The sequence below is a fragment of the Armigeres subalbatus genome, chromosome 3 (genome assembly GCF_024139115.2).
Source record: "Armigeres subalbatus isolate Guangzhou_Male chromosome 3, GZ_Asu_2, whole genome shotgun sequence".
Lineage (NCBI taxonomy): Eukaryota > Metazoa > Arthropoda > Insecta > Diptera > Culicidae > Armigeres > Armigeres subalbatus.
Genome location: NC_085141.1, coordinates 335,899,517 through 335,918,885, shown reverse-complemented (window position 1 = coordinate 335,918,885; position 19,369 = coordinate 335,899,517). Strand labels below are relative to the sequence as shown.

Sequence of the window (19,369 nt, the reverse complement as noted above, 5' to 3'; positions counted from 1 at the left end):
TAAGAATTTGCACTCGAAGTTCTTCTTAGTTTTTTTTCAAGGAAATCATTGGTATTTCCACGAAAATTTCAGTGGAGTTTCAACGTGATGAGTTGAAAATATCTATCGGAAAATTCTGCTGACTTCTTTGAATTTCCATCGGCGTGAAATATCATAGTTCAGCGGCGTGACAAATTTCAAACGGCGGCGCGCCGATGCAAAATTGTCGGCGACGGCAGCGGCTTGGCGCGGCGGCGCACACCTCTAATCGTGAGTCCGTTCTGCCGTAATCTGGAAAAGTGACGTAACAGCCATTTTACAACATACATGTTTTCCATTTTTCTGTTAAAGAGCTCGGTCTGAGTAGGTCTCGTTAACACCATTTTTGGAAAATGGCGTATACGTCACTTTTTCAGATTACGGCAGCGTTGTGCCCATTTGCCCATATCGTGAAGAAAATTATTTTGAGCTTTTTAGTGGAATGTCTTCACTTGTCATAAGACGAGTTTGTACAATCCCATTTAATTCCACCACTTAATTGTACTTTGACAGATACGTATTTCGCCCTCAACAGTAAGGTCGTCTTCAGTGTCTCGTACTTGACTCGACTAGTCGACCTTACTGTTGAGGTCGAAATACGTATCTGTCAAGGTACAATTAAGTGGTGGAATTAAATGGGATTGTACAAACTCGTCTTATGACAAGTGCATATCGTGAGTCCAATTGCTCGTTTCAATGTTCGGCTGCCATTTATCCGAGTACGTCGGATGAATGCATCCGAGGAGAACAATTTGTCAGTCGTCATCGGACAGTCGTGTCGATAAGGCGTGCACCCCAACCGCCACCGTTTGTGCTGCACCTCCGGCGACTGACATGGGCATGGTGGAGGGCTGGAAATCGTCCGCCTATAAGGCGAACGTGTAGCTAACTACGCTACAAGTTATTCCCATCCATACGCTAGCTCGAAGTTATTCCAATCCTGCTCATGTCCATGTGTTGACAAAAAAGAATGAGTAGGACGGGAGAAACTTCGAGCTACTTCAAGCTGTTCATTGGACAGCACTAATATCTAAAAGTTCGAGAAAGGCAATTTGCGAAATGAAAAAACAAATCACTGAGCGATTGAAAAGATCTGGATCTGGAGAGAAGAAATGCCTTCGTACATCTGAAAAAAGGCCGCAGATCCCAATTTGCTAACCATCTAGGGCCAACACACCCAAATATAGCCTGCAGCCTGCAGAGATCTTTGTCTTGGAATACCAAAGCGTTTTACGAGAAGGACGATCAACTACGGACCAGATGTTTACTCTGCGACAGATTCTTGATTAATTTCGAGAATACAACTTGCGAACTCATCGTGCGACTTAGTGAAACGGAACTGCGGTAGATAATACTAGAACGTGGCTTTACAACAGTTTCGTGTGACGATGGATGTGTCCAAATAAATTAAGGCGATAAGCTCCTTACTCTCTGACTGAAATAAGTTTTGATTAGCTTTTCTTCATTAATAATCGTTAAAAAGTACATTTTACATCATCAGCTCATAACTACTAGCCTAAGAATCCACACCTAACCTACCAACAATTGTTTTTTCTTGTCAACACCAATGTAGCAGGATCTGAGTATCATGGCTGTGGTTAGTCCTGTAAAAGTCACACTTCTTCCGACGGCAAGAACTATATGTGTAACTTTATACCTAGGGCACGGGTCGCTTTTTGTCTGAGTCGAGCACAAAAACCTTCCGTTCGTATATAGGACGATATACGAATGAACCGGGCTGGTGTGCTTAATAAAAGATTGTAAAGTTTCACTTACGACGAAGCAGCAAGGTAGGTATGCCAAACGACGCCCGACCGAAAGCGCAACAAACAACAACGGGTTCACGTGGTGGCAGGGTTTTTGTGCGGCACTTTTTGTCATCCGGGGCGCCGAAAGTTTTGTGGGACTCGAACACGACATTGTTAGGGCGGTGATGGTTGTTTTGGGAAGTGGTTGTGTGCTCTGAGAAGCGGCGGGGATGATCCGAGGAACAAACCCAAAAACTAAAAAATAAATGTCTTCACCTAAGTTATGATGGTGCCTTTCCCGTGGATTTATAATTAGAAAAATTAAATAAGCATAACAAAAATATCATTCGATAGTGATAGGTTTTATTTCCCTCCGAGGGTGATATTCAGCTCATGTTTTAATTTCTATATATGCGTTTCGTTTAATTGAACAATATTAGTTTTACATATTTTAAATTTTTATCAAATATAGGCTAATTTTAGCGAAGTAGCGTTTTGTTAATAACTTCTGAGCGCAAAAATCTGCAAAATGGTACTATTGAGTGCCATTCGTGTACATATAAGTTACACATAAGATATACGCAATTAGTTTTTGAAGTGATATTATGATCTTTTGGCATACGTTGGTGTTCGAGAAAGGCGAAAGAGATTTGTTAGCTTTCAAGGGATTGCTTTCATTAGATGAAGAAAATTCGAAGAAGAATTATATGTTCTTTAAAAGTTTTGCGATGAGTTGTTCATAAAATTAACAGTAGAAGTTATTCCTCCCAAAAAGTTTTGATGAAAACTGGATAATGATATATTGTAAACAACTTCTAAACAGTGCATCGTCTAAAGGTGGAGTTAGGTATTAGAGGATCATTATGTATCGTAGGGAATGTAGATTAACATAGAACACTTTCAACTTTTAACATTTAAATTACATTAAAATGTTTAACATTTAAATAACACTTTACTAAAAAAAACCTTTTATTTAATTATACTATAGCATTACAAAAACAAACATGTATATGTATATATACTAGTCTACGTTGGTTGACGAAATAAAATAAATAAAAATAAGCTACATATTGATATCCTGCGTAAGGCAATGCAGAATTTGTTTACTCGGCAAATTTTCGCTCTAATTTCCTAACAAGCGATCGCAGGTGAAACAATTAGGAATGCCATTTATCATCCAATCCTTTAACCTAACGTTTGCTAATCTCCTTCCATACTCCCGTAAGGTGAATATGTTTGCATAGTGTAGCAACTAACGAGCTCCATTTGTGCCAATCATTTTGTGGAATGTGTTTTTAATCTACACGCAACAATCTTGCTGACCACTGACCAGTCGAGTCGTTTGTTCGGTAACATAGGCGATTCGGACGTTATCCCAAAGTTGAGGCAAAAATCCTTTTTGTGCGTGTTGGCTCGACTGCGAATTCATCACAAAAGGTGTCCTGTCCTGAATGAGTTGCATAATGTTAAATGCCACCATGGTAGGTGCTGTAACAGGCGCCTGTGTCCCAGAGTTTACATCGCGTGGGGAATGCCCATCTCGTTTCAAGCCATTACGGTCGAGCCGGTCGACCGGCATTAGATTTACGAGAGGCCTTCCTACGCATTTAAATAACAATAAATGGAAATTTGAATAGCAAAACTCCAATAATTGTCGAGAACAATGGCATCTGCTACGGCAGTTCGGTAAAATATTTCAATTAGCGATGTAATGACGGTGCACAGTGACAGGAAAGTGGAGGAAATTTGATTTCTAGCTGCAAAAGTTTGGAAAGGTAGTCGTTGTAATAACTCGCGTCGGCGAATCAGCATTCTGGTATGAAAAGTGGAGACGCGTAGTACATTGTAGGTTAGTAACACCAGAGCAATTTGTCTCGGCGAAATGTTAGGGGTCGTTCAACAATGATTTCACAGGTTTTAGGGGGGTCTAAGATTTTGTGACGCTACATATATTAGATATTTCAAAAAACGTGACAGAGGGGGGGTCTAGAAATCTCAAAAAGTAGTGGACTGCATATTTGAATCATCCCTTAGATGTTTCATCAAAATGTGCACAATTTCGATTTTTCTAACTTTCATATTTATTATTATTACCATCTAGTTTTGTTGCAGCCATCTCAAGCTCGGTAAATATGACAAAGTTTCATGATAACGGACATTCGTTTCAACGACAAATAACCAGTTCTCATCAGATCCTGATTTTCATCCAACTGCAGCTAAGTGGATTTTAATATACTAAAGTAAAACAGCCGGGATTGTCCTACGTTCTGGATACCATACCCAACAAATGTGAATTATGATTCAATTCTCTGGTTATTTTACGGATTCGCTTGCATAGTACACACGCAAGAAACGAGTGCTTTTGCGACGATAGATGGTTCAACTGTGGACTCTCCGGTTAAGGGTCATGTACCCCTGGGGATACCTTCGCCGGGCTCAGGGGGTACCTCGGATTAAAATGTGTGCGAGGCTGTGGGACAAAAGATCAAAAGGAAGCCTCCTTCTCAGGAAACCTCTCCTCCTCAGTTGCCCGGACGCCTCCTTCCAAGAGCCCCGGAAGCCTTCTTTCAAGAGGCCCAGAAGCCTCCTTTCAAGAGGACCGGAAGCTTCCTTTCAAGAGGCCCGGAAGCCTCCTTTCAAGAGGCCCGGAAGCCTCCTTTCAAGAGGCCCGGAAGCCTCCTTTCAAGAGGCCCGGAAGCCTCCTTTCAAGAGGCCCGGAAGCCTCCTTTCAAGAGGCCCGGAAGCCTCCTTTCAAGAGGCCTGGAAGCTCCTTTCAAGAGGCCCGGAAGCCTCCTTTCAAGAGGCCCGGAAGCCTCCTTTCAAGAGGCCCGGAAGCCTCCTTTCAAGAGGCCCGGAAGCCTCCTTTCAAGAGGCCCGGAAGCCTCCTTTCAAGAGGCCCGGAAGCCTCCTTTCAAGAGGCCCGGAAGCCTCCTTTCAAGAGGCCGGATGCCTTCTTTCAAGAGGCCCGGAAGCCTCCTTTCAAGAGGCCCGGAAGCCTCCTTTCAAGAGGCCCGGAAGCCTCCTTCCAAGAGGCCCGGGAGCCTCCTTTCAAGAGGCCCGAAGCCTCCTTTCAAGAGGCCCGGAAGCCTCCTTTCAAGAGGCCCGAAGCCTCCTTTCAAGAGGCCCGGTAGTCTCCTTTCAAGCGGCCCGGAAACTTGCTTTTAAGGGGTCCGGAAGCCTCCGATCAAGAGGCCCGAAGCTTCCTTTCAAGTGGCCCGGAAGCCTCCTTTCAAGAGGCCCGGAGCCTCCTTTCAAGAGGCCCGGAAGCCTCCTTTCAAGAGGCCCGGAAGCCTCCTTTCAAGAGGCCCGGAAGCCTCCTTTCAAGAGGCCCGGAAGCCTCCTTTCAAGAGGCCTGGAAGCCTCCTTTCAAGAGGCCCGGAAGCCTCCTTTCAAGAGGCCCCGAAGCCTCCTTTCAAGAGGCCCGGAAGCCTCCTTTCAAGAGGCCCGGAAGCCTCCTTTCAAGAGGCCCGGAAGCCTCCTTTCAAGAGGCCCGGAAGCCTCCTTTCAAGAGGCCCGGAAGCCTCCTTTCAAGAGGCCCAGAAGCCTCCTTTCAAGAGGCCCGGAAGCCTCCTTTCAAGAGGCCCGGACGCCTCCTTTCAAGAGGCCCGGAAGCCTCCTTTCAAGAGGCCCGGAAGCCTCCTTTCAAGAGGCCCAGAAGCCTCCTTTCAAGAGGCCCAGAAGCCTCCTTTCAAGAGGCCCAGAAGCCTCCTTTCAAGAGGCCCAGAAGCCTCCTTTCAAGAGGCCCAGAAGCCTCCTTTCAAGAGGCCCAGAAGCCTCCTTTCAAGAGGCCCAGAAGCCTCCTTTCAAGAGGCCCAGAAGCCTCTTTTCAAGAGGCCCGGAAGCCTCCTTTCAAGAGGCCCGGAAGCCTCCTTTCAAGAGGCCCGGAAGCCTCCTTTCAAGAGGCCCGGAAGCCTCCTTTCAAGAGGCCTGGAAGCCTCCTTTCAAGAGGCCTGGAAGCCTCCTTTCAAGAGGCCCGGAAGCCTCCTTTCAAGAGGCCCGGAAGCCTCCTTTCAAGAGGCCCGGAAGCCTCCTTTCAAGAGGCCCGGAAGCCTCCTTTCAAGAGGCCCGGAAGCCTCCTTTCAAGAGGCCCGGAAGCCTCCTTTCAAGGGGCCGGCGAGCATCCTGTCAAGCGGTCCGGAAGTCTCCGTTCAAGTGGCCAGGTAGCCTCCTTTCAAGAGGCCCGGAAGCCTCCTTTCAAGAGGCCCGGAAGCCTCCTTTCAAGAGGCCTGAAGCCCCCTTTCAAGAGGCCCGGAGGCCTCCTTCAAGGAGGCCCGGAGCCCCCTTTCAAGAGGGCCGGAAGCCTCCTTTCAAGAGGCCCGGAAGCCTCCTTTCAAGAGGCCCGAAGCCTCCTTTCAAGAGGCCCGGAAGCCTCCTTTCAAGAGGCCCGGAAGCCTCCTTTCAAGAGGCCCGGAAGCCTCCTTTCAAGAGGCCCGGAAGCCTCCTTTCAAGAGGCCCGGAAGCCTCCTTTCAAGAGGCCCGGAAGCCTCCTTTCAAGAGGCCTGAAGCCTCCTTTCAAGAGGCCCGGAAGCCTCCTTCAAGAGGCCCGGAAGCCTCCTTTCAAGAGGCCCGGAAGCCTCCTTTCAAGAGGCCCGGAAGCCTCCTTCAAGAGGCCCGGAAGCCTCCTTTCAAGAGGCCCGGAAGCCTCCTTTCAAGAGGCCCGGAAGCCCCCTTTCAAGAGGCCCCAAGGCCCCTTTTCAAGAGGCCCGGAAGCCTCCTTTCAAGAGGCCCGGAAGCCTCCTTTCAAGAGGCCAGGAAGCCTCCTTTCAAGAGGCCCGGAAGCCTCCTTTCAAGAGGCCCGGAAGCCTCCTTTCAAGAGGCCCGGAAGCCTCCTTTCAAGAGGCCCGGAAGCCTCCTTTCAAGAGGCCCGGAAGCCTCCTTTCAAGAGGCCCGGAAGCCTCCTTTCAAGAGGCCCGGAAGCCTCCTTTCAAGAGGCCCGGAAGCCTCCTTTCAAGAGGCCCGGAAGCCTCCTTTCAAGAGGCCCGAAGCCTCCTTTCAAGAGGCCCGGAAGCCTCCTTTCAAGAGGCCCGGAAGCCTCCTTTCAAGAGGCCCGGAAGCCTCCTTTCAAGAGGCCCTGGAAGCCCTCCTTTCAAGAGGCCTGAAGCCTCCTTTCAAGAGGCCCGGAAGCCTCCTTTCAAGAGGCCCTGGAAGCCTCCTTTCAAGAGGCCCGGAAGCCTCCTTTCAAGAGGCCCGAAGCCTCCTTTCAAGAGGCCCGAAGCCTCCTTTCAAGAGGCCCGGAAGCCTCCTTTCAAGAGGCCCGGAAGCCTCCTTTCAAGAGGCCCGGAAGCCTCCTTTCAAGAGGCCTGAAGCCTCCTTTCAAGAGGCCCGGAAGCCTCCTTTCAAGAGGCCCGGAAGCCTCCTTTCAAGAGGCCCGGAAGCCTCCTTTCAAGAGGCCCGGAAGCCTCCTTTCAAGAGGCCCGAAGCCTCCTTTCAAGAGGCCTGAAGCCTCCTTTCAAGAGGCCCTGGAAGCCTCCTTTCAAGAGGCCCGGAAGCCTCCTTTCAAGAGGCCCGGAAGCCTCCTTTCAAGAGGCCCGGAAGCCTCCTTTCAAGAGGCCCGGAAGCCTCCTTTCAAGAGGCCTGAAGCCTCCTTTCAAGAGGACCGGAAGCCTCCTTTCGAGAGGCCCGGAAGCCTCCTTTCAAAAGGTACGGAAGCCTCCTTTCAAGAGGCCGGAAGCCTCCTTTCAAGAGGCCCGGAAGCCTCCTTTCAAGAGGCCCGGAAGCCTCCTTTCAAGAGGCCCGGAAGCCTCCTTTCAAGAGGCCCGGAAGCCTCCTTTCAAGAGGCCCGGAAGCCTCCTTTCAAGAGGCCCGGAAGCCTCCTTTCAAGAGGCCCGGAAGCCTCCTTTCAAGAGGCCCGGAAGCCTCCTTTCAAGAGGCCCGGAAGCCTCCTGTCAAGAGGCCCGGAAGCCTCCTGTCAAGAGGCCCGGAAGCCTCCTGTCAAGAGGCCCGGAAGCCTCCTGTCAAGAGGCCCGGAAGCCTCCTGTCAAGAGGCCCGGAAGCCTCCTGTCAAGAGGCCCGGAAGCCTCCTGTCAAGAGGCCCGGAAGCCTCCTGTCAAGAGGCCCGGAAGCCTCCTGTCAAGAGGCCCGGAAGCCTCCTGTCAAGAGGCCCGGAAGCCTCCTGTCAAGAGGCCCGGAAGCCTCCTGTCAAGAGGCCCGGAAGCCTCCTGTCAAGAGGCCCGGAAGCCTCCTGTCAAGAGGCCCGGAAGCCTCCTGTCAAGAGGCCCGGAAGCCTCCTGTCAAGAGGCCCGGAAGCCTCCTTTCAAGAGGCCCGGAAGCCTCCTTTCAAGAGGCCCGGAAGCCTCCTTTCAAGAGGCCCGGAAGCCTCCTTTCAAGAGGCCCGGAAGCCTCCTTTCAAGAGGCCCGGAAGCCTCCTTTCAAGAGGCCGGAAGCCTCCTTTCAAGAGTCTCCTTTCAGGAGTCTCGGAAGCCCCCTTCAAGAGGCATGGAAGCCTCTTTTCAACAGGCCTGGAAGCCTCCTTTCAAGAGGCTCGGAAGCCTCCTTTCAAGAGTCTCTTTTCAAAAGGCCCGGAAGCCTCATTTCAAGAGGCTTGGAAGCCTCTTGTCAAGAGGCCTAGAAGCCTCTTTTCAAGGGGCCTGGAAGCCTCATTTAAAGAGGCCTGGAAGCCTCCTTTCAAGAGGCCCGGAAGCCTCCTTTCAAGAGGCCCGGAAGCCTCCTTTCAAGAGGCCCGGAAGCCTCCTTTCAAGAGGCCCGGAAGCCTCCTTTCAAGAGGCCTGGAAGCCTCCTTTCAAGAGGCCCGGAAGTCTCCTTTCAAGAGGCCCGGAAGCCTCCTTTCAAGAGGCCCGGAAGCCTCCTTTCAAGAGACCGGAAGCCCCCTTTCAAGAGTTCCGGAAGCCTCCGTTCAAGAGGCCCGGAAGCCTCCTTCAAGAGGCCCGAAGCCTCCTTTCAAGAGGCCCGGAAGCCTCCTTTCAAGAGGCCTGAAGCCTCCTTTCAAGAGCGCCGGAAGCCTCCTTTCAAGAGGCCCGGAAGCCTCCTTTCAAGAGGCCCGGAAGCCTCCTTTCAAGAGGCCAGAAGCCTCCTTCAAGAGGCCCGGACGCCTCCTTTCAAGAGGCTCGGAGGCCTCCTTCTAGGAGGCCCGGAAGCCTCCTTCAAGAGGCCCGGAAGCCTCCTTTCAAGAGGCCCGGAAGCCTCCTTTCAAGAGGCCCGGAAGCCTCCTTTCAAGAGGCCAGGAAGCCTCCTTTCAAGAGGCCCGGAAGCCTCCTTTCAAGAGGCCCGGAAGCCTCCTTTCAAGAGGCCCGGAAGCCTCCTTTCAAGAGGCCCGAAGCCTCCTTTCAAGAGGCCCGGAAGCCTCCTTTCAAGAGGCCCGGAAGCCTCCTTTCAAGAGGCCCGAAGCCTCCTTTCAAGAGGCCCGGAAGCCTCCTTTCAAGAGGCCCGGAAGCCTCCTTTTAAGAGGCCCGGAAGCCTCCTTTCAAGAGGCCCGGAAGCCTCCTTCAAGAGGCCCGGAAGCCTCCTTTCATGATGCTCCTTTCAAGAGGCCCGGAAGCCTCCTTTCAAGAGGCCCGGAAGCCTCCTTTCAAGAGGCCCGGAAGCCTCCTTTCAAGAGGCCCGGAAGCCTCCTTTCAAGAGGCCCGGAAGCCTCCTTTCAAGAGGCCCAGAAGCCTCCTTTCAAGAGGCCCGGAAGCCTCCTTTCAAGAGGCCTGGAAGCCTCCTTTCAAGAGGCCCGGAAGCCTCCTTTCAAGAGGCCCGGAAGCCTCCTTTCAAGAGGCCCGGAAGCCTCCTTTCAAGAGGCCCGGAAGCCTCCTTTCAAGAGGCCCGGAAGCCTCCTTTCAAGAGGCCCGGAAGCCTCCTTTCAAGAGGCCCGGGAAGCCTCCTTTCAAGAGGCCCGGAAGCCTCCTTTCAAGAGGCCCCGGAAGCCTCCTTTCAAGAGGCCCGGAAGCCTCCTTTCAAGAGGCCCGGAAGCCTCCTTTCAAGAGGCCCGGAAGCCTCCTTTCAAGAGGCCCGGAAGCCTCCTTTCAAGAGGCCCGGAAGCCTCCTTTCAAGAGGCCCGGAAGCCTCCTTTCAAGAGGCCCGGAAGCCTCCTTTCAAGAAGCCTGAAGCCTCCTTTCAAGAGGCCCGGAAGCCTCCTTTCAAGAGGCCCGGAAGCCTCCTTTCAAGAGGCCCAGAAGCCTCCTTTCAAGAGGCCCAGAAGCCTCCTTTCAAGAGGCCCGGAAGCCTCCTTTCAAGAGGCCCGGAAGCCTCCTTTCAAGAGGCCCAGAAGCCTCCTTTCAAGAGGCCCAGAAGCCTCCTTTCAAGAGGCCCAGAAGCCTCCTTTCAAGAGGCCCAGAAGCCTCCTTTCAAGAGGCCCAGAAGCCTCCTTTCAAGAGGCCCGGAAGCCTCCTTTCAAGAGGCCCGGAAGCCTCCTTTCAAGAGGCCCGGAAGCCTCCTTTCAAGAGGCCCGGAAGCCTCCTGTCAAGAGGGTTGGCATTAACCTTTCTAAGGGCTTGTAGGCCTACATTCAAGAGGCTTGGCATTCACCTTTCTTGGGGCTTGTAAGCCTACGTTCAAGAGGCTTAAAGGCGTAATTTTAGCATCTCTCGCTTAACTTTTCAAAAGGACCTAAGTAACATTTTTTTCATAAATTAATTTGAATAGCGCAATCAACATAACAACATGAAAGCTATTTATTGCAGTATTCAAATTAAATCATGAAAAAAATGTTACTTAGGTCCTTTTGAAAAGTTAAGCGAGATCTCTTTAAAAGCTCGGAATAATGAAAATTTCAGCTAACTTTATGGAGAGTCATATATTTCGTTAATTTTTAGTTCCTTTCTCCATATATGTTATGAGTTAAACCTAGTTTCATTTACAGCAAAACATAGGGGGTACCTCAAATAATTCAAAAGCGCGAAGGGGTACCTCGCAAGAAAAATGTAGAGAACCGCTGCCTTTGATCCTCTTTAAAGCAGGCTTCCAAACATCTTGAAAAAATAATTCCTAGCCTTTTGAAAAGAGGATTCCTAGTCGTCCGAGCTGGTTAGAGAGGCTTCCGAAAAGTGTAGAAGGTTGCTTCTAATCTTCTTGAAACAAAACAACTGAGTTTTTCGGGAAAAAGCGCTTCGACCCGTTAAACTCAAGACTTTAGTTCAGAAGCATATTGTTAACATATTAATCAAAATATTGTTTTAATCAGGAAGATTGCATAGAAGAATTTGTTAATTTGCTCATTCGTCGTTTTGTCCTGCAGCCCTTCATCCATTATTCTCGTTATAGAGAAATCTCTTACTTATCATTTCTGTATACATTTACGATATGTAGCATATCATGAGACACTTTTTTTCACAAGCTATCATGATAAAGAACCGATTTGCGGAATTAAACCCCATGATAAATTTCTTTCAAGAAGCTCCAAACGCGGGGCACTGGTTCTGATGATCCATTTAAACTTGTTTTACACAGCTGTACGGTTCCCAACACAAAATGAGTAAGAACATGAGGTTGATATTGTCATTAATATGAACCATCGTTCTATTTAAAATAATCTTTTCAAACAGTTTGCTTATTGAAGTTTTCTCTTTCTGGGATCCAACTTTGCGACATTATTCTCAAAGTTGATATTTCTCAGAATAGTGAAACGTTTTCAACTTCATTTTGCAAATCTCGCCAAATAACTTTCAACGCGAGATCGCGAGTCCTTTGGTATTGCCTTCACCTCACATTTTTAAGACGGATCAGTAGCTGAAGATCGTCGTCAATAATAATGAAGTTGAATTTAATTTCACATTTAGGAATTGCAATTCCTCTAGCTTCGACAATTAAATTTGTCAAAGATCAAGAGCATTATTAATATCACTTTTGGCATCGAGAGGAACATCAACATCAAAATTCCTATCGATATACGTTTTATATAAATCACAATCATTCATTCCGTGCCGATAGTTCGAACGAGCCAGACGTGTGTGCTGTGTCTCATCGCGGGTTTTGTTCGGTAGTGCGTGTCTATTGTGTGGTGCCTACCTACGGATCCAAGGCGATTACTGTCGGCGAGCGAAGTAGCTGCTTCTGGCGACGCCAGTGAAGCAGGCTATTGTTTCTGTTGCTACCTACAGCAGCAGCGCAGATAAGTGGAAGGCATTGTTTTATTGTTCTCCCATCTCTCTGATACAGAGTGGGATTAATTATAATACATTAAATTAGTTTTTTTTATTTTTTCTAATTTGCTATTAGTTCTTAGTTAGCATAAGAAATGATTGTCCTTCCATTTTGCGAGGTGAAAATGAAGGCAGAAATTGTGGGAGGCGATGGGCCTCAAAAAATTGTATCACGATTGTACCATGCGAGTTCGCCTGGGCCTTGGATTGTTTACTTTCGGCAGAAAATGAAAAGCCTAGACTTGCTTCGCATTAAGCGAGATTTGACGCGTCGTTTTACGAAGCTTGATTTTAATGAGATCAACAGCAACAAGTTACGAATCACCGCACCTACATATCAGGTGGCGAACGAAATTGCTAAAGACAAGGCGTACAATGTAGAATATTTAGTTTATGTCCCCTCGCGGGAGGTCGAAATCGAAGGTGTGATCAACGCAGCGAGCCTGACTTGCAAGGATGTACTTGCGGGAAAAGGCCGCTTAAAGAACGCAATGGAGTCTACCGTGGATATTCTGGATTGCAAGGAATTGCACTCAGCAACCATGGTAGATGGCAAAAAGGTATATTCCAAGTCAGGCTCGCTTCGGGTGACGTTTGCCCAAGGGGTGTCTCACATAGATTAAATTGAATTTATCTGCAGAAATTAACGAAGTAACCAAAGCGACTTTATTTCGATGCAATCGAGTTTGATTGAAAGCGCAATTGCTGATTTTAGCAACGTAACGTATAAACCATCTGTCAAATCGAACGATGACAGTAATAGTAAACAAGTAGGTATTATGAAAAGAAAATATTTATATGTGAACTATCCGAACTATCACAGAACGTCTACAAATTACAGCAAGCAAGAAAACATGCTCATTGCTAATCCTTAGTGAGAGTGATAGTCCTAGATAGTTACACAATTGTAGCAAAAATAAGACTCTTGTTCTTCTTTCTTCTTGTTCCTGTTCTTGTTGGGGCCGTGTTTTAGCTTGGGTCTCATATGCTAATTGATATGAAGTGAAGAGATTAAGAAGGAAGCAAGATACTCTTCCACTTCACGAAAGTAAATGTTACGCATATGTATACGATATAGATGTTATCCCAAATGTTATCCCCAATTTCAAACGAATTCCAATGGATGAAACATTTATAATTTCTTGAGCTTAGTGAATAAATCTAAACCTAAAGTATAAGCTATGAGGGCCAGCTGTCACATCCCATATCATACGAATTTCGTCAGTCGTAGAACTGAGGTTGTGGTAGCACTTGCCCGGAAATGAACAACATATCCTCGAGTACCTAATTGGGGCTATGAACATCCAACTATTTCTACATATGATCAGAGCATATCCATATAGTATTTTACAGGATGACGAATATAAAAGTTGCGCTGCAATTATTCAAATCAAAGCTCAAAGTCAAATGTATTATAAATTTGTAGGCAACGGGTAAGTAGCTTTAGTTAGTATTGCTGAACGCACGAAAATTTCCAAAGCTTTTTCCAGCTGTTTTCCATTATCGCGGCAAGGGTTAGTTTACAATCTGAAATAATAAATAATGAATATATTATTACATTATGTAAACAATATCAAATCAGAAATCATGTCCATTTTCTTGTTGGTGGAAAAATAAACAACTTGACGTCATTGGTAACTGATAAATCCACGCTTGCTTGGACAAAAAAATACAGTTCAGTATCGCAGAAGGTGTGTTGCAAAATTGATCAAGCAGTGGCTATAAATGCCATTCGCTTTAAATCGAATTTATTTCGATTCAAATTCGCTGCGATTGATGACGGTGAGACACCCCTTGCGTTTGCCGGTTCGATTCTCCCAAAATATGTCGATTTAGAGAATATGTTGTTTCCGGTGCGTCTTTTTGTACCAAGGGTATTTAATTGTACCAATTGCAAACAACTTGGTCACACTGCCGAGTTTTGTGACAACAAACCACGTTGTGGTAAATGTTTCGAAAGACATCGGGAGGAATCCTGCCAGCAACAAGCCACAAAATGTGCTTATTGCGGTATGGCTCCTGCCCATGGTTTGCAAGATTGCCCGGTGTACAGAAAGCGCACCTAAAAGTGAAGCGCTCGTTGGTACAGCGCTCCAAGCAGACTTATGCGGAAATGGTTAAAGCGCAAGACACATCCGCCGATACCACTGCAAAGGCTGCTATTTCAGCTACCGTTCAAGTAAGTGATTATTATGATTCCATATGCATTGACGAATTGGACTCTGACACAGCTGATATGGATGATTCTACGGATGTACACGTGCCCGAAAAGAGGAAGCAACCGTCTTCCCCTGGATCGCGCCGTAAGAAATCAAAAGTCATCCATAAAAGCTTGCCCAAATCTGAAGGCAATGGGGATTATTTAAAATCCCGAAGCAACCTGTCTTCACTGCTCCTTTGGATCCATCTTGCAGCAAGACATTCTGCCATTGCCCAAAACCGATGTTTCCAAGAAACATCCGGCTAGGAGAATCAATGAAAGAAAACTTCAATTCATTCTTCCCAAAACAGTACTCCGTCCAAGCGAGGATTGATCTCCTTTAAGGACCTTGTGGACCGTTTTTTGAATTTATTCAATATTCCGAATTCATTGAGGCCAATCATTGACCTCTTTATACCAACAGTGGAAAGTTATCTGAAGCAATTGACTGTTTCATGGCCCCTTCTTGCAGGAATTGTATCTTTCGATGGATTATACGGCTATTACACAAGATACAATCACTGTGCTGCAGTGGAACTGTCATAGTCTTAAAAATAAATTAGACGTGTTCAAGTTTTTGATTCGCAATTCCGATTGCGACATATTTGCTCTCTGTGAAACATGGCTTTCTTCTGAAGATGAAATCAACTTCCACGATTTTAACATTATTCGCCAAGATCGGGATGATCATTATGGTGGCGTTCTTTTGGGGATCAAAAAATGCTACTCCTTCTACAGAATTCCCATTCCGACTGTTCCCGGCTTAGAAATCGTCGCATGCCAAGTAAATGTGAAGAATAAAGATCTTTGCATAGCTTCAGTGTACATTCCTCCAAATGCCTCTATTAATCGTCGACATTTTGGAGCGCAGTCTCCCTTCTATCATCTCCAGTATTGATATTGGGTGATATGAACGCACATGGTATTGGATGGGGCGAAACGTATGACGATTATAGAGCGCCTATTTTCTATGATTTGTGTGACGATTTCAATTTGAATATTTTGAACACTGGTGAAGTAACTCGAATAGGACCAAATGGTCAACAAAGCCGTATTGATCTGTCTTTATGTTCAAATTCACTATCGTTAGATTGCACGTGGAAGGTTATCCAAGATCCCCACGGTAGTGACCATATGCCGATAGTTACCACAATTAAAAGTAGCTATCATCAATCTGAGCCAGTTAATGTTCCTTTCGACCTCACGAAGAACATTGACTGGCAAAAATTTGCATCGGCGGTAAATATTGGTATTGAATCAACTGATGTTCTTCCACCTCTGGATGAATATCAATTCCTTACCGAATTAATTAAAAAAAGCGCACTAGAAGCTCAGAAACGACGCGTTCCAAGTACATCCGTCATAAGAAGACCAGCCACTCCTGGTTGGGATGATGAATGTACTAAGTTGTATTCTGAGAAATCTGATGCCTTCAAGGCTTTCCGTAAACACGGAAGGTCTGAGCTTTTCGAAGAGTATTTGAGGCTTGAAAGAAAGCTCAAAAACCTTCTCAAGGCTAAAAAACGTAGCTACTGGCGACGTTTTGTCGAGGGACTATCGCGAGAAACCTCAATGGCAACACTTTGGAAAACGGCCCGCAACATGCGGAACCGCACATCTACCAACGAGAGTGAAGAATACTCCAATCGATGGATATTCAACTTCGCAAAAAAGGTCTGTCCAGATTCCGTACCAGCAGAACCGCTATTTCGAGAATCAGTCACTGATCCCGGTTCTTTGGGTGGACCATTCACAATGCTGGAACTATCTATGTCTCTTCTTTCATCGAATAACTCTGCTCCGGGATGCGATAACATCAAATTCAATCTTCTGAAAAACCTCCCAGATATCGCAAAAAGACGATTACTTGACCTGTACAACTGTTTCATGGAGTACAACATTGTGCCACCTGAATGGCGACAGGTCAAAGTAATAGCTATTCAAAAGCCTGGGAAACCAGCGTCTAATCACAATTCATACCGACCGATTGCCATGCTATCATGCATGAGAAAATTATTGGAGAAAATGATCCTTTCAAGAATCGACCATTGGGTCGAGCAAAATGCATTACTGTCAAATACTCAGTTTGGATTTCGTAAAGGTAAAGGAACAAACGATTGTCTAGCGTTGCTTTCTTCAGATATACAACTGGCTTTTGCGCACAAGGAGCAATTGGCTTCAGTATTCTTGGATATTAAGGGCGCTTTTGATTCAGTTTCCATTGAAGTACTGTCAGACAATCTGCACAGTAATGGGCTACCCGTATTTTTAAATAATTTCTTGTACAATTTGTTGTCAGAAAAACAAATGAACTTCACACTCGGCACTCTGACAACTTCCAGAAATAGTTACATGGGCCTTCCCCAAGGTTCATGTTTAAGTCCCTTGCTTTATAATTTCTATGTTAAAGATATTGACAATTGTTTGGAAGGACAATGCACGCTTAGACAACTTGCAGATGATGCCGTGGTCTCTCTAAGAGGTCCATGTGCAGCTGTCTTGCAAGGACCATTGCAAAGTACCCTGGATAATCTGACTGTTTGGGCCAGACATCTAGGGATCGAGTTTTCACCGCAAAAAACTCAGTTGGTTGTGTTTACTAAGAAGCGGTATCCTGCTCAACTGAAACTCAAGCTGTTGAATGATGACATCAACCAATCTTTATCTTCTAAATACCTTGGGGTCGTGTTTGATTCCAAATGTACCTGGAAACTCCACATTGAGTATTTGATACAAAAATGCCGGAAAAGGATCAATTTTCTACGTTCTATCTCCGGAACATGGTGGGGTGCTCACCCGGAAGACCTCATCAAACTCTATAGAACGACTATTCTCTCTGTTTTAGAGTATGGCTCCTTCTGCTTCCACTCAGCATCTGATTGCCACCTAATCAAATTGGAACGAATTCAATATCGTTGTTTGCGTATTGCTCTTGGCTGTATGCATTCAACGCATAACATGAGCCTGGAGGTGCTTGCTGGAGTCACTCCTTTAAAGCACCGTTACTGGGAGCTCTCACTTAGAATACTCATCAAATGTGGGACAAGTAACACACTTGTCTTACATAACTTCGATAATATGCTTGAACTAACATGTAGTTCAAGATTCCTGAGAGTTTATCTCAACTACATATCATCAGATCTTTGTCTTCCGTGTTATAATCCACCTCGAGTTCACTTCACCAACGACAGTTCCTCAATTGTATACGATCTGTCCATGAAACATGCTATTCAAGGAATACCAGATCATCTTCGACAAATATCTATTCCCTCACTTTTTTCTGAAAAATATGAACATGTCAATTGCAACAACAGATATTTCACTGATGGTTCTCGCATCAACGGATCCACTGGCTTCGGTGTTTTCAATGTGACTTCAACCACCTTCCAAAAACTTCAGGAACCGTGTTCGGTTTATGTTGCTGAGCTGGCAGCAATTAACTTCGCTTTGGGGATAATTTCCAATCAGCCCGTAGACCATTATTTCATCTTCTCGGATAGTCTTAGTTCTATCGAGGCACTCCGGTCGATGAAAACACGCATCTTACTTTCTTACAAACATAAGAGAGCAGATGCGTGTTTTGGTCGAAAGATCATTCAAGATTACCTTTGTTTGGGTCCCTTCTCACTGCTCAATCTACGGCAATGAGAAGGCAGACTCGCTGGCAAAGGTGGGCGCACAGGAAGGTGAGGTTTATGATAGACAATTCTCGAGCAACGAGTTTTTCCCATTAGTCCGTCAGAGTACTCTTCAAAGTTGGCAAAATAATTGGACACACAACGAACTTGGACGGTGGCTATTTTCTATAGTTCCAAAAGTTTCTGGGCGAGCGTGGTTCAGAGGTGAGGACTTAAGTCGAGGCTTCATTCGCATGATGTCGAGACTTATGTCTAATCACTATTCACTAAACGCACATCTGTACAGGATAAAACTTGTCGATAGCAACTTATGTAGGTGCGGAGCCGGTTATGATGACATCGATCACGTAGTTTGGTCCTGCTCGGAAAATGACGCCTCCAGAGAGCAATTATTGGATACCCTAGTGGCCCGAGGTAAACAACCCTTCAGGGAAGTTCGAGGTGTTTTGGGGGATCGTGATGTGGTCTATATGCAGGCCATTTATAGTTTTCTTTGTGCTTCTGATATCAAAATCTAATAGTTTTTTTTTCTTTCTTCAAAGTTTTTTTTGTGTTTAGTCTCTGCTTTCTGTTCCGTAGAGCACCATAGCTCTGCCATCCGGAAGATGCTCCCAGTCGAACCATTCCTCGAGCACGACGACACGCCACATCGTCCCTGACGCCAAATACCCGGATGAGAAGCTGAAATTCCCTGATCCCAAATCCTTAGCCCTGTCCATCCTTAAACATTGTAAACTAACCTCGAGTCACCACGAGTACGCTGGCTTCTACCCCTCTCTTACTAACTGAAAAATTAAATGATATTGATTGTATATATCACAAAGAACCATGGCTCCGTAAAGTGTTATACACGCCTGAGCCTACCAAATAAACGAACTTGGAAAAAAAAAAAAAAAAAAAAAAATCACAATCAGCTCTATGATAATTAAAAGTAGATCTGATTGGATTGTTAATGGGTTCTTGTTAGATTTCAAATGTCACAGGAAGGTGATCAGAGTCAAAGTCAGCATTAGTTACCAATTGGCCACACAGCTGACTTGAATCCGTTAAAACCAAATCAATTGTCCAAGGATTTCGAGTGGATGAAAAATAAGTTGGGCCATTGGGATATTGAATAGTATAATATCCCGCAGAACAATCTACAAATAAAATTTTGCCGTTGGAATTGCTTTGAGCATTATTCCATGAACGGTGTTTGGCATTGAAGTCACCAATTACGATGAATTTTGATTTGTTGCGAGTCAGAATTTGAAGATCAGCTTTTAACAATTTTTTTCGACTTCGAGTCGAGTCAAGTACGAGACACTGAAGACGGCCTTACATTTGAGGTCGAAATACGTATCTGTCAAGATACAATTAAGTGGTGGAATTCAATGGGATTGTACTAACTCGTCTTATGACAAGTGAAGACATTCCACTAAAAAGCTCAAAATAATTTTCTTATCATAAATTATATTCTTTTTTTGAAACCAAAGTTTTTGAAACCTTGGGAGTTTCTGTTAAAACAAATTTTGGACAAGTTTCCTCCATTGCAGCCTACTTGCCTTTTCAATGCAATGGGCAGCAAAAAAATTGTTAAAAGCTGATCTTCAAATTCTGACTCGCAACAAATCAAAATTCATCGTAATTGGTGACTTCAATGCCAAACACCGTTCATGGAATAATGCTCAAAGCAATTCCAACGGC

At 46.1% G+C, this 19,369-nt stretch overlaps 1 pseudogene; it reads left to right on the top strand.

Moving 5' to 3' along the window:
- The window catches only part of LOC134222749 (zinc finger protein 23-like), a 102,355-nt pseudogene that overhangs the window by 39,476 nt on the left and 43,510 nt on the right, over positions 1 to 19,369 (top strand).